Source organism: Macaca thibetana, chromosome 7 (assembly GCF_024542745.1).
Source record: "Macaca thibetana thibetana isolate TM-01 chromosome 7, ASM2454274v1, whole genome shotgun sequence".
Lineage (NCBI taxonomy): Eukaryota > Metazoa > Chordata > Mammalia > Primates > Cercopithecidae > Macaca > Macaca thibetana.
Window position 1 is genome coordinate 142583546 of NC_065584.1, and position 12152 is coordinate 142595697.

A 12152-nucleotide genomic window follows, 5' to 3' on the forward strand; every position below is an offset into this window, starting at 1 on the left:
ACTGTCTCAAAAAAAAAAAAAAAAAGAGAGATTGCTGTGTCAGCCATCTCCACAGCCGGGCCTGATGGTAGTAGGTTGGGAACCCTTAAGAGATGGTGGTTAACATTCTTCCACTCCACCAACAGCCAAGACAAAGTTCAGGTAGACATTCTGGTGGACATTGCCTATTTTTGTCTCAGGGTCTCTCCTTTTCCTAGTTTTCATGATGACCGTGTGTCTGTGATTGACAGCAACTGTCATTAAATGTATAAAAATATTCAATGGAGTTAGTAAAATCCCAGCCAGAGGCTTGGGGGCCAAGCTGTCTGTCTTAGATTTTGCTTCTATCTACTGGGATCTGGTTGGACTCTCATAAGATGATCTTATCTTCCCATTGTTTGAGGCTGTCTCATTGCAGTCTCTGAGTATTCAGTGTAGCAGACTAACTTTCACTGCCTACAGAAGGTCAAAATGCCCACAATGTGCCAAGTACTATGCTAAGTATTTGGCAAATATTAACTCATTTTATCCCCATACAACCCCAGGAAGTGTGATCTGTTATTATCCCCATTTACAAATGAGGAAACTGAGGCACCGAGAGGGTCAGTAACTTGCCAAAGAGCATGAAGCTAGTAAGTGGAGGAGGCAGTATCCAAACCCAGGTAGTCCAGTGCCAAGGCCAACACCCCCAACCAGTGTGTCTCAAGTCCTAATAACAATCACTGCTGCAAAGGTCTTCCCCAAGAAAAAGAAAATTACCTGGATTCCAGAGATAACAGATGAAGTTTATTGGAGATTCGATAATCTAATTGGGTCAAGGGAAAATGTTGAGTTGATCTTTCTGATTAAGTAGCTGCTGACCTAGAAAGAAGAGGGAGGTGTAGCTGAGCCCGTTGTCCTCCAGTGCCCTCCCCTCCCCTTCTGTCTGGTTTGACTTGCTGCGATTACAGTCACTCCTTTGACTTGCTGTCTTATTTATTCAGCGCACTTGAATTGAGTACTTTCTACATAACAGACGCTAGGGACACCACAGGACATAGTTGCCACCTCTGAGGAGCTCCCAAATTTGGTAAGAAGTTACCGTTTGTTTTCACCAAGATTGTCTAGTCAATCCTCAGAACCACCCCATGAAGTAAACAAGGTGAGAATAGATATACCCATATTTTATTTTATAATTATTATTATAATATATCCATTTTATGACAGGGCACACTGAGGCACCGAGGAGCTCACTGTTCTGCCCCACGTCTCCAACAATCACACTCCTTAGAATTCCATCTGAAGCACTGTTTTGAGTATTCTGTCTTCTTGCCTCCACACTTATGAAATACACCTACATGGCCAATCTGTTAAAAGTTTCCACTAGTCATCAATGAAATAAGAAAAAAAAAAAAAAGGATGATAGGAAAGTTTTTTCATTAAACTAATTTTTTTCTATTTAAATAACTATTTTTCTATTCTGAAATTATGTCCTTCCTTCTTTTTGGTATTAAAATGCTCCTTTATAAAATGGAAGTTTTTTTTTTCTTTTTACTGCACTTATACGGCAACACAAAATATTGGTGATTCTGTTGATTCCTGTTGAAACCTGTTTGCTGGTCTTTGAGTCACTGCCGTAGATGCACATGGTCCCTGAGAGGGACAGAAAGGCCATCCCATCATTCAGGGGCATAGATGAGCCACTCTTACTATTTGCAATACCCAATGTGTCTGAGACCATGGCCTTGACGGGGAAGACAGGGACTCTTTGAGGAGCCTTGGATTGAGAAAAACAAGGAGCAGTGACATGCTGTGATCCCTTCACTCTGATTTACACAAGACCCAGGACTCTCCATAGCCATGGCAACTAGCCCAAAATGACAAGGCTGATTAATTCCACAAGTGCATTATTCACGTGTCACCAAATATTGACTCTTATCAACCTCCTTCCCCCAGCCATCTGTCCTGGTGTGTCAAATCAAAATAAATCAACAAACAAAAAGTGGCAGGCAGATGCCACTCCAGGGATGCTGCAACCAATTGCACAGTCGCCAGGGCTAGACTGAGTTCTAAGCGGCTCTTTCATTTCTCCATCTCCCTTCTTCCCCAGATGACCAGGAGTGCGCGCGCACACACACACACACACACACACACACACGTTTTAGATGGCAATGCTATGGCTATGTGAGAGGGAAAGGGTTGGGGTTGAGGGGGCTGCTGGGATGGAAAAGATTTAAAACGTCCTAGGAAGTGATAATGATAGGAGACCATTTATTGAGCTCTTATTAAGTACCAGGCATATAAACGTCATGCTAATGTTTAACCCTCACCACAACTTTGAGATATAGAAACTACTATTATTTCCCCTTTATGGATGAAAAACTAAAAATAATTTACATTAATTGACTTGCCCCAGGTCAAACATCTAGCAATTCATGGCCTGAATTCAAAGCCAATGCTTTGAATCCTTGCATGAGCCAACTCACCTGTCACTGTCACCTGGATGTGTCATTTGATCTCTCTGTGCCTCCATTTCTGCATCATGGTAATGATGCACCCAACTTACAGGGTTCTCGTGAGAGCTTAATGAGCTCATGCATGTCATGCATTGAGAATAATCCCCAGAACATAACAAGTGCTCAGTATGTGTTGGCTATTGTTACTGATAGCATTGTTATTTTTTATTACACAATATTGTCTCCCTTTGCTGAATGAAGGGAATGTGGAGGACACAGACTTTACAAGCAAAGAGAATATATTTGAGTGTATGAACATTTTTGACAATCAAGTGCCAGAAGAACTACTTCTCTGTTACCAAGCAGGGAATAAGCTGTTTTCTCTACATCTGCCCACACCAGGTTGCACATTCTATACCCTGTAGATTGCTCAGCCTCTTGTTCTCCTCCCCACTTCCTCCTGTCTCTTCTCTTTTGACAGCTCTCCAGAGAGGCCTCTCACCCCACCTTCCATAGCTTTGTTTCCACTGAGTCAAAGGCTGTTAGATCATCTGTTTGTCCCCTGAATGGTCCTTAGAATGAACAGCCACATGGATGGCTTGGTGGTGGTGTTTCCAGCTCCCAAGGAAACAATTTCCAGCACTTTCCCCTCTGCAGCTTCCCACCAAGCTAGGAGAAAACATAGCAATGATTTGACTGCAGCATCCCTGACAGCTGCTGCCCATCTCCACGTGGGGCTTCTGGTGCCCTCCAATAACTGGAAACTTGGTCTTAAATTTTTTAACTTGGAAAATACAAACAACGACCACCGTGAATGTGAGTTATTACTGTGATTTCTCTTTTCACTAAAGTCCATCCAATCACCAGTTTGAGCCTGTCACAAATCTGCTTCTCTCCCACACAACTTTCCCTGGCCACTGACTGCATTTTCAAAAGTAGCCGAAGGCCAGAGAACAGCCGTGCTGGTTCCCTCAAGAACAAATTGCAAATGGTGCATCATCGGCATGTGCTCCTGGCTTCTTCAAAGGATGCATTGAAATGTGCCAAATGGCAAAGAAGAATCATAGAATCCAGGTGTCTCCTAGTCACTAAGATATAACTGACATGAAACAAAAAGTGTAAATTTAAAAAATGAAAGGAGCATCAGTCTGTAACTCCTTGTGCTGGATTGTTCTAGAGCCAACTTGTTTCCACTGGGCACTACATTTCCCAGGGCATTCCGGATTTCAGCTGATCCAATGTGAATTTGTGTAGGATTTGGGAGGGGAAGTGAAGCTTTTCCCTCTGTTACTGTTACTGTTGGTGGTTACTGTTGGTTTGGAGAGGTGAGATCCACGTGGAGATGCCCATGAGTTCCAGCTGGTCACTTTTCTCCACTGCACATGCAGCTCTCCTTCCCGGATCCTGAGCCTGCTGACCGGCAGCGATGGCAAGCCCAGCACTGATGCCTTGCTGTGAATTCTGACCCAGCAGGCTTCCATGGACTTCCCTGCCTGCCTCCTTTGCAGTCCTGCTCCACTAGCTAGAGGAGCCTGGCTCCCCATCTTCCCTGAAAGCGCAGATTCCTTCTCCTGCTTCAGTGCTTGTTCATGACATTTCTATGACCCTCTAACTCCTCTTTTTAAACCCTTATTTTCCCAACACCTCCCACCATCATGGACAGTCTAATTCATAGAATATGTTCCTTTTACTACGAAGCTCATAGAGGCTCTTACTTCCTGGCTGGACCCTGACTGATGCTTCGCCAGATCAAGAGGTCAGAGTGTGAAACAAAGAGAGACTTGTCAAGAGATGTCCATGGAGGGAGATACACTGAGCTATGTGCCCCCATCTCCTCCTTTACTTCCCATCTCATGATGGGCCACCATGGGATCTCCCAGGGAGCTTTGCTACGTGCTCTCTGCGGCTGAGATATCAGGAGCTGCCATCTAACTTATGCCTCAGAAAGCAGCAGCAGAAAATCAAGGTGGCTGCACTGCGTTCCACTCACTCCCAGAGTTTGGGGACGGTGAGCAAGGGCTGCCTGGGAAGGTCAGCAAGGACAACTGAAAGGGACAGAGCCACTCAGGAGCAAAAAGCCAGAGGTGAGCTCAGGCCTGCTGCTACCTCATTCCAGATTTCCCCAGGATTCATCAACTCAAAAATAAACATAAGGACAAGAAGAATGAAACGCAGGACTAGAACTTACATCAGCAAGTGCAGGGTCAAAAAGGAAGGCCTTGGTGAAGACACGGAGGCCCAGGTGCTTGGAAGTATGTTCAGCCTCTAGGTTTCTTTTGACCTTAGTAGGGGGAAGCAGTGACCAGCAGTCACTTGGGATGGAGGTACACCTACCAGGACAAGGGATCTGCAGGAGAGCCCAACAAGGAGAACCTTGGAGGGGCCCAAGAAAGCAGCTCTTGACAAAACAGCATTCGATATCTCTTAACCCAGAGGGCATGAGGCCAACTCCTGACACTGCCAGCATCTTGTTGAGCACAGCTTTCTCCCTCCTCTCTGACCCTGGAACGAGAGGTGGCAGTAAAAAAGGTGGCAAAGATTTGCTATAAAGTTAAGTTCCAGATTTTGGTTAATCTCTTAGAATGGACACGTTGAACTGAGGCTGTGTTTTGTGATAAAGTGACCACGCGGAGTGTGAACTGGCCAAGTGGGGGCCTGCTGGAGTTCTGTACCCAGGGGTGGGAAGAGCACTCCCACTGAAAAGACTCTAAAGTGGGAAAGGAAGCTGTGGTTGCTCGTGTGCAGAGGCCAGGCATTGGGCATGCCAGTCACAAACATCATGGCAGGGAGACTAGGCCTGCCGGCCTCACCTTGCATTTGCAGACCCCCAGGTTCCTCTAGTGGAGCCTCAGGCTCAGGAGGGGACACAGAGAAGGCTAAGGATGTAGGATTTTGAGGGCTTTCTCCGCTTTAAGCAGAGCTTTCACTGCTTTTTATGTACAAGTTTCAAATAAGCTTCCATTTGAAGGGGATAGAATTCCATTACTTTAAAAAGCTCTTGCAGCCTGCTTTCTGTCTAACCCCATTGAACCAATTACAGGGGGAAGGTGCTAGACAGGAAGCGATCTCCAGATGTGGAAGCAGAACTAGAGGCGCAGCTCTGACTTAAAACCCTGGGCCCTCCCCTGCCACCCCCGACCCCATGGTCCAACCTACTTTGACGTCTACTACTTGATTTCAGATTTCTCCAGGATTTGTCAACTCAAAAATAAATGTAAGGACAAGGATAATGAAACACAGGACTAGAACTTACATCAACAAGTGCAGAGTCAAAAAGGAAGGCCTTGGTGAAGAAATGGAGGCCCAGCTACTGGGAGCATGTTCAGCCTCTAGGTCTCTTTTGACCTCAGTGGTCCCCTGTCACCTGCGATGCTTGTGGAAAAGCAGATTCCCAGTCCCCATGCCATCCTGGGGTACGACCCAGAATCTGGATTTCTAATGAGCAGCTCAATGATCTAATTGTTAGGGTAAGTTTGGATCCATAGGGTGGTCACACATATCAGGCCAAGGATGCTCCACACGTGGTGGGCACAGAGTGCCGCACATGGGCCGGCTGCTCACCAGCAATGAGACACACCCTGGAGGAGTGTGACAAGGAAGCTTGCAGGCTGGGCAGGTCTTCGGGCTCTGGAGGAGCTCAAAGGGGTGATTTCTAGGCCAAGGAGGGCACCATGAAGGAACGGCAGCTGAGAGACCCCAGGAGTAATTCATGTAAGGACCTGTTCTAGAAGATAGCCCAGCAGAGGCAGGGCATTAGGCTACACAGTGGGTAGCACCTGGAATGATTCCAGAAGGAAGAGCTGGTGAAGGAGGCCTTAGAGGGGGGGTTGCAGCCTGAGGGACAGAATGAGGTCAGGCTGTAGGTGACAGGGATAATTCTGGTGAAGCCCTGTCTGGCCATCCCAGGGGGACTGAGACCTCAACGAATGAGGAAGAGGTTCTGCTAACTTGGGCATCTCGGGGTAGCTCTGGCCATGGACCCTCAAGACAAGGTTGTGTATTTTCATAAGGAGTCTGAGCCCCAGAGCATCTGGAAATTAACATATTATTCTTGCTCATCTATGTCAGTGGTTCTCAACCAGGGCAACTTTGACAACATTTGGAGATATTTGGTCACCACTCCTGAAAGTCAGGGTGGAGAAGGTGCAAGTGCTACTGGCATCCAATGGACAGAGGCCAGGGAAGCTACTAAACATCCTACAGCACACAGGACACCCCCTACAACAAAGAACTACTCAGCCCAAAATGTCAATAGTGCCAAGGTTGAGAAACCCTCATCTATGATGAAATCCTTAGAGGAGCCCACTGCCGTTGGGAAAACTTACATTTGAGTTGCTATGATACGGAGCCCTGACTTAACTCTCTCCACAAAGCAGCACACGATGGAGTTCTCACACCCTGGAGGGCAGCCAGGCCTGGGAACCAGGCCCCGGCATGCAAGTATGTGCCGGCCACTGTGTACCATAGCAAGTTTTATTAAAAGAAAAGATAAACAGCAATCCATTGTGTAATCAGCTAATAATAGGTAGAGAAGCCTCTTGGCTTCTCACCCCGACACCCCCGCTGCAATGCCTCCTGCCATCTCTCACTGTCCCACGGCAATTGTTCTGCAATGTCACAGGGCATGTTAAGAAGTACCTTTGCATCCTTAGCCCCCGCCACTAAGGCTCCACTCACATGGTTTCCAGCAGGCAAACCTGACGTCTCTTGCAAACTACCAAGTGCCCCAAGGCGGGGGCCGAGTGGGGGACCACGCATCTTGTTTTGTAATCTTTTAATGTGATGGTCAGCCAGCTGTGGCCACAAGAGGAGACACAGGAAAGACTCAGGGAAAAACAATATTGTTATGCTCACAGGTCCTAGAGACAGGAGGCATTGCACCTAGGGCCACAGGGGAAAGACACCAGAGCGGGGGAGAGGGTCTGCCAATCACGCTTTTATTGGGGCTTCTGAGGGAAAGGCAAGGCAGGGGACGGTGAACCCTTGGACTGGCTAGTTTGAATAATTTCGGCAGGCTCTACTCTCTAAGAATGGTCCCTGGTTGCCCAGTGTCTAGCCCCGGGGTGATTAAATCAGAGGAATGTTGCCTCTGGGTGTCTGGGCCAGACTCGGCTGGTGAGCTTCTGGACTGGTGACTCTGCATATCAAAGGTGTAGTCTGCACTGGTCCCTTCACAGTCTCTAAGAATTGGCTAGCCCTGAGAGGGGTCGTGTCTCCCTAGCTAGAAAGGCTTTTTAAGATGTCAAAACATCATAATATACAGAAAATAAAAAATACAGGCTGAGTGCAGTGGCTCACACCTATAATCCTAGCACTTTGGGAGGCCAACGCGGGCAGATCATTTGAGGTCAGGAGTTCAATCAACACCAGCCTGGCCAACATGGTAAAACCCCATCTCTACTAAAAAATACAAAAATTATCTGGGTGTGGTGGCGGGTGCCTGTAGTCCCAGCCACTCAGGAGACTGAGGCAGGAGAATCGCTTGAACCGGGGAGGCAGAAGTTGTAGTAAGCTGAGATAGCGCCACTGAACTCCAGCCTGGGCGACAGAGCAAGACACCGTCTCAAAATAAATAAATAAATAAATAATACAAACAGTACATGTTTCTTCTCAGAAGAGCCAGTTCACTTTCTTTTGGGACCGTTCGGTTTGCAGATAGGGTGACTATAACTCACCCTAAACTCAGCATGTTTCTTGCCAGTCAACTATAGGTGTTCATGAGAGATCACTCCCAACTGTCCAGACAGCCGTACCCTACTTTCTCCCAATTTGCTCTCACGTGTGCAGGTCACTGAGGCACAAACATCATTCCTTCTAAGATATCAGGGACATGGGTTCTCTGAATCTCTCAAAGGTGTGACCAAGTTCCTTAAAGGGCATGGCAGGGTGCAGAAGGGTGAACGCACAGAAACCTTGCTCTCTCTAAGCAGGGCTCACCCGGATTCTTTCTACACTGGAAACAAATCTATTTGTTATTTTGAGCTTTGACTGAGATGACACTGATGACGTATAGCAAAGCAGGAATTATCTTTAGGAGCAGAAAGACGAAGATGTACTGTGGGTCTGATAAGATAAAAGCGGCAGCAGATAAAAACATTTATAAAGAGAGACGATGGCTATCTGCCAACCAGAAGAAAGAAAACTCACCCACTAAATAGAAAGAAGAAATGAAAGGAAGTCAAGCTGAATTCTGTGACAGGCTGCATATTAGCATTCTTTTCTGTAAGAAGATTCAGTAACAGAAGAGAAAATGGAAAGGGATGGTGGGTGCTGGAGTTTGGGAGCCTTTGATGACTGTGGAGAAGGTGTTTTGCCCTTCAGCAGCAGTTTCCTGTATATAAAAGGAAAGAGAGAATGCTGTGTTTGCCTCTCAGAGTCATGGTGATGTTTAAATGCAGTCAACACAGGTTAAAACACTGTGTGAGCTGGGAAGCATCATATGTTTAACAAATAGGTTCTCAAACTGTAGTATACAGAATTGTGGCTTAGAAGAGCTGTTAAAAGTACAGATTCTGACCCACTTTGGGCTGATTTTTGTCCAAGGTGAGAGACAAGGATCCAGTTTTGTTTTTCTACATGTGGTTTGCCAATGATTTCCGCGCTGTTTGTTGAATAGCGTGCCCTTCCCTCACCTTATGTTTTTGTTTGCTTTGCTGCAGATCAGTTGGCTATAAGTATTTGGCTTTATTTCTGGATTCTCTATCCTGTTCCATTGGTCTATGTGCCTATTTTTATGCCAGTACCATGCTGTTTGGGTGACTATAGCCTTGCAGTATAGTTTGAAGTAAGGTAATGTGATACCTCCAGATTTGTTCTTTTTCTGTACTCTTGCTTTGGCTATGTAAGCTCTTTTTTGGTTCCATATGAATTTTAGGATTGTTTTTTCTAGTTCTGTGAAGAATGATGGTGGTATTTTGATGGAAATTGCATTGAATTTGTAGACTGCTTTTGGCAGTGTGCTTATTTTCACAATATTGATTCTACCTATCCATGAGCATGGGATATGTTTCCATTTGTTTGTGTTATCTACGATTTCTTTCAGCAGTGTTTTGTAGTTTTCCTTGTAGAGGTCTTTCACCTCCAAATGGTGTTCACAGCAACTTGGATGGAATTGGAGGCCACTATTCTAAGTCAAGCAACTCAGGAATGGAAAATCAAAACACTGTACGTTCTCACTTATAAGTAGGAGCTAAGCTATGAGGATGTAAAGCCATAAGAATGATATAATGGACCTGGAAACTTGGGGGAAGATAGGGAGGGGGTGAGATATAACACTACACATTGGGTGCAGTGTACACTGCTTAGGTGATGGGTGCACCAAAATCTCAGAAATTACTGCTAAATAACTTATCTATGTAACCAAACACCACCTGTTCCCCAAAAACCTATTCTTTTTTTAGTACAGATTCTGGATCTCAATCCAGAGATGCTGATTCAGTAAGTTTGAGCTGGGGCCAGGAATCTGAATTTTGGACAAGAACTGCAGATTATATGGAAGCAGGAAGTCTCAACAGTCCATGAGATAGCGGAAATGGAGGCACAGTAAAGTCGGGTAGCTCACCCAAGATCACCTAGTAAGTGAACCAGTAAGTGGTAGAGGCAGCTCCCAAGAGATCTCAGACTCAAAGAAAAGCAAGGCTGCAGAGATCTGGGCAGGGGCCCCTTCCCCTGCTCTCTCCTCTGAAGCAGCAAGCAGAGTTGCAGCCCGGGTCCACAAGCATCCAGCAAACTCAGAAGGGCTGTATCCCTGCATCCCTTGAGCTTCAAGCAAACAAATGTGCCTGGGACCTGTATAAACACATAGGCACATGAATGATAGAGACTGGGGAAGAAAGGGGAAGGGAAGTGCCACATTAAACATTAGACATTCCACCCAGCTTATGCTTCTGTGTATCACTGAGAAGATTCACTGGTATTAAAAAAAAAAAATGCTCTAAAACATGTCAATGCCAAGATGATTAAAATGCCATTCTGTACTGTCAGTGTATGGAAAGGAGAGATAACTGCAACTGGGACGCCACATTTTCAGGAAATAATAGAAAATGAGTAAATAGGGTTACAAAACCCAGAGTCACAGAATGTTAGAGCTGGATGTGCCTTTGGGGAGCCCCTCTATATTACAGTTGGGAACACCAAGTCCTAGTGAGGAAAGTGCCAGGTGGGCCAGCAGAACCTAGCCCCAGACCTTGGAGTTCTGCCCCCAATCTGCCGAGTATCTCACACCACACTCTGCCCTCGCAAAGCTTTAAAGCAGAAGTGTCCAAACTTTTGGCTTCCTTGGGCCACAATAGAAGAAGAATTGTCTTGGACCACACATAAAATACACTAATACTAACAATAGCTGATGAGCTGAAAAAAAAATAAAAAAATAACAAAATAACAAAAATAATCTCATAATGCTTTTTTATTTTTATTTTTATTTTTGAGACGGAGTCTCGCTCTATCGCCCAGTCTGGAGTGCAGTGGCGGGATCTCGGCTCACTGCAACCTCCGCCTCCCGGGTTTACGCCATTCTCCTGCCTCAACCTCCTGAGTAGCTGGGACTACAGGCGCCCGCCACCTCGCCCGGCTAGTTTTTTTTGTATTTTTTAGTAGAGACGGGGTTTCACCGTGTCAGCCAGGATGGTCTTGATCTCCTGACCTCGTGATCCGCCCGTCTCGGCCTCCCAAAGTGCTGGGATTACAAGCTTGAGCCATCGCGCCCGGCTACTCATAATGTTTTTAAAAAGCTTATGGATTTGTGTTGGGGCACCTGCGGCCCATGTGCCACAGGTTGGACAAACTTGCTTTAAAGGAAAGGAGATCTATGAAGCAGGATTCCTTCCAAATACCACCTTTACCTCACTCACAGCCTCGATGGAGCTGTGGATGCAGGAAGAACAGAAGAGAGGTGAAGATTTCTAGTCAGCAGTTGCAGTAGGTAGGGAGAGAGTCCCAAACGTTAATTAAGGAGTCCATCAATCCCAATTCTCCAACTCACGCACAGAATTTGAAATAAAGAGAATAAGTGATGGGGGAAGAGACCCCCAAGAAAGGCACTCAGCGATGAGTTGGAAGGGGTGGGCACATTTGCCTAGTTACCCAAGGATGCTCTCCAAGAAAACCAGACCTTTGAGACACAGGCTGCAGCGGCTGGAAATAGAGCTGGGATGGCAGGGCAGGTCACGTCCAGCTCTAAACCTTCCCAGAAGCCTTGGCCAAGCATCCCAGGTCTGCCACCATCTGGCTGCACCCTGCCCATCCAATTTTATCTTCTACCACCGCCCTGCCGACAGCACAGATCCTATCCCTGGTGGATCGGTCTAACCAGCCAATACCCTGGGAGGAGTACTGGTGTCAGCCCAGAAGCCCAGCCCAGGGGCAGTCCTTGACGAGGGAAGAGAAAGAATTTCCAGGGGATGGAGAAGTTGGGGTAAGGCTACGGAGACTGGAGGAAAGGAGCCACAGGTCTCTGGAGACAGGCCTGAGCAAGGGCACACCAGGACTCCTGCGCTTTATCCACCCTGCTCCATCAGCACTGTCCCCTCCACAGGTACTTGTACCCTAGTTGGGATGGTGACATCAACATAGAGGGGGAAGTGACCTCGCCATCAGCTATGAGCTCCCCACCCTCCAGTGACCAAGTAAGTCAAGGCCACCTCTAGAGCAGCCCATTGCCCTGGGTTTTGCCAAGAACAGCAGGTGATAAAAATGGACAAGATGGAAGGATCCAAATGTGTTCTTTTCTCTTGACAAAGA

The 12152-nt window shown here is 46.5% G+C and overlaps 1 long non-coding RNA gene across 1 annotated transcript in view; it reads right to left on the bottom strand.

Moving 5' to 3' along the window:
- Positions 1–337: 337 nt before the first annotated feature.
- The window catches only part of LOC126958489 (uncharacterized), a 225598-nt gene continuing 213783 nt past the window's right edge, over positions 338–12152 (bottom strand). Inside the window, exon 3 of the long non-coding RNA XR_007727201.1 lies at positions 338–840. This is a non-coding gene — a long non-coding RNA (uncharacterized LOC126958489). The remainder of the gene's footprint in view (positions 841–12152) is intronic.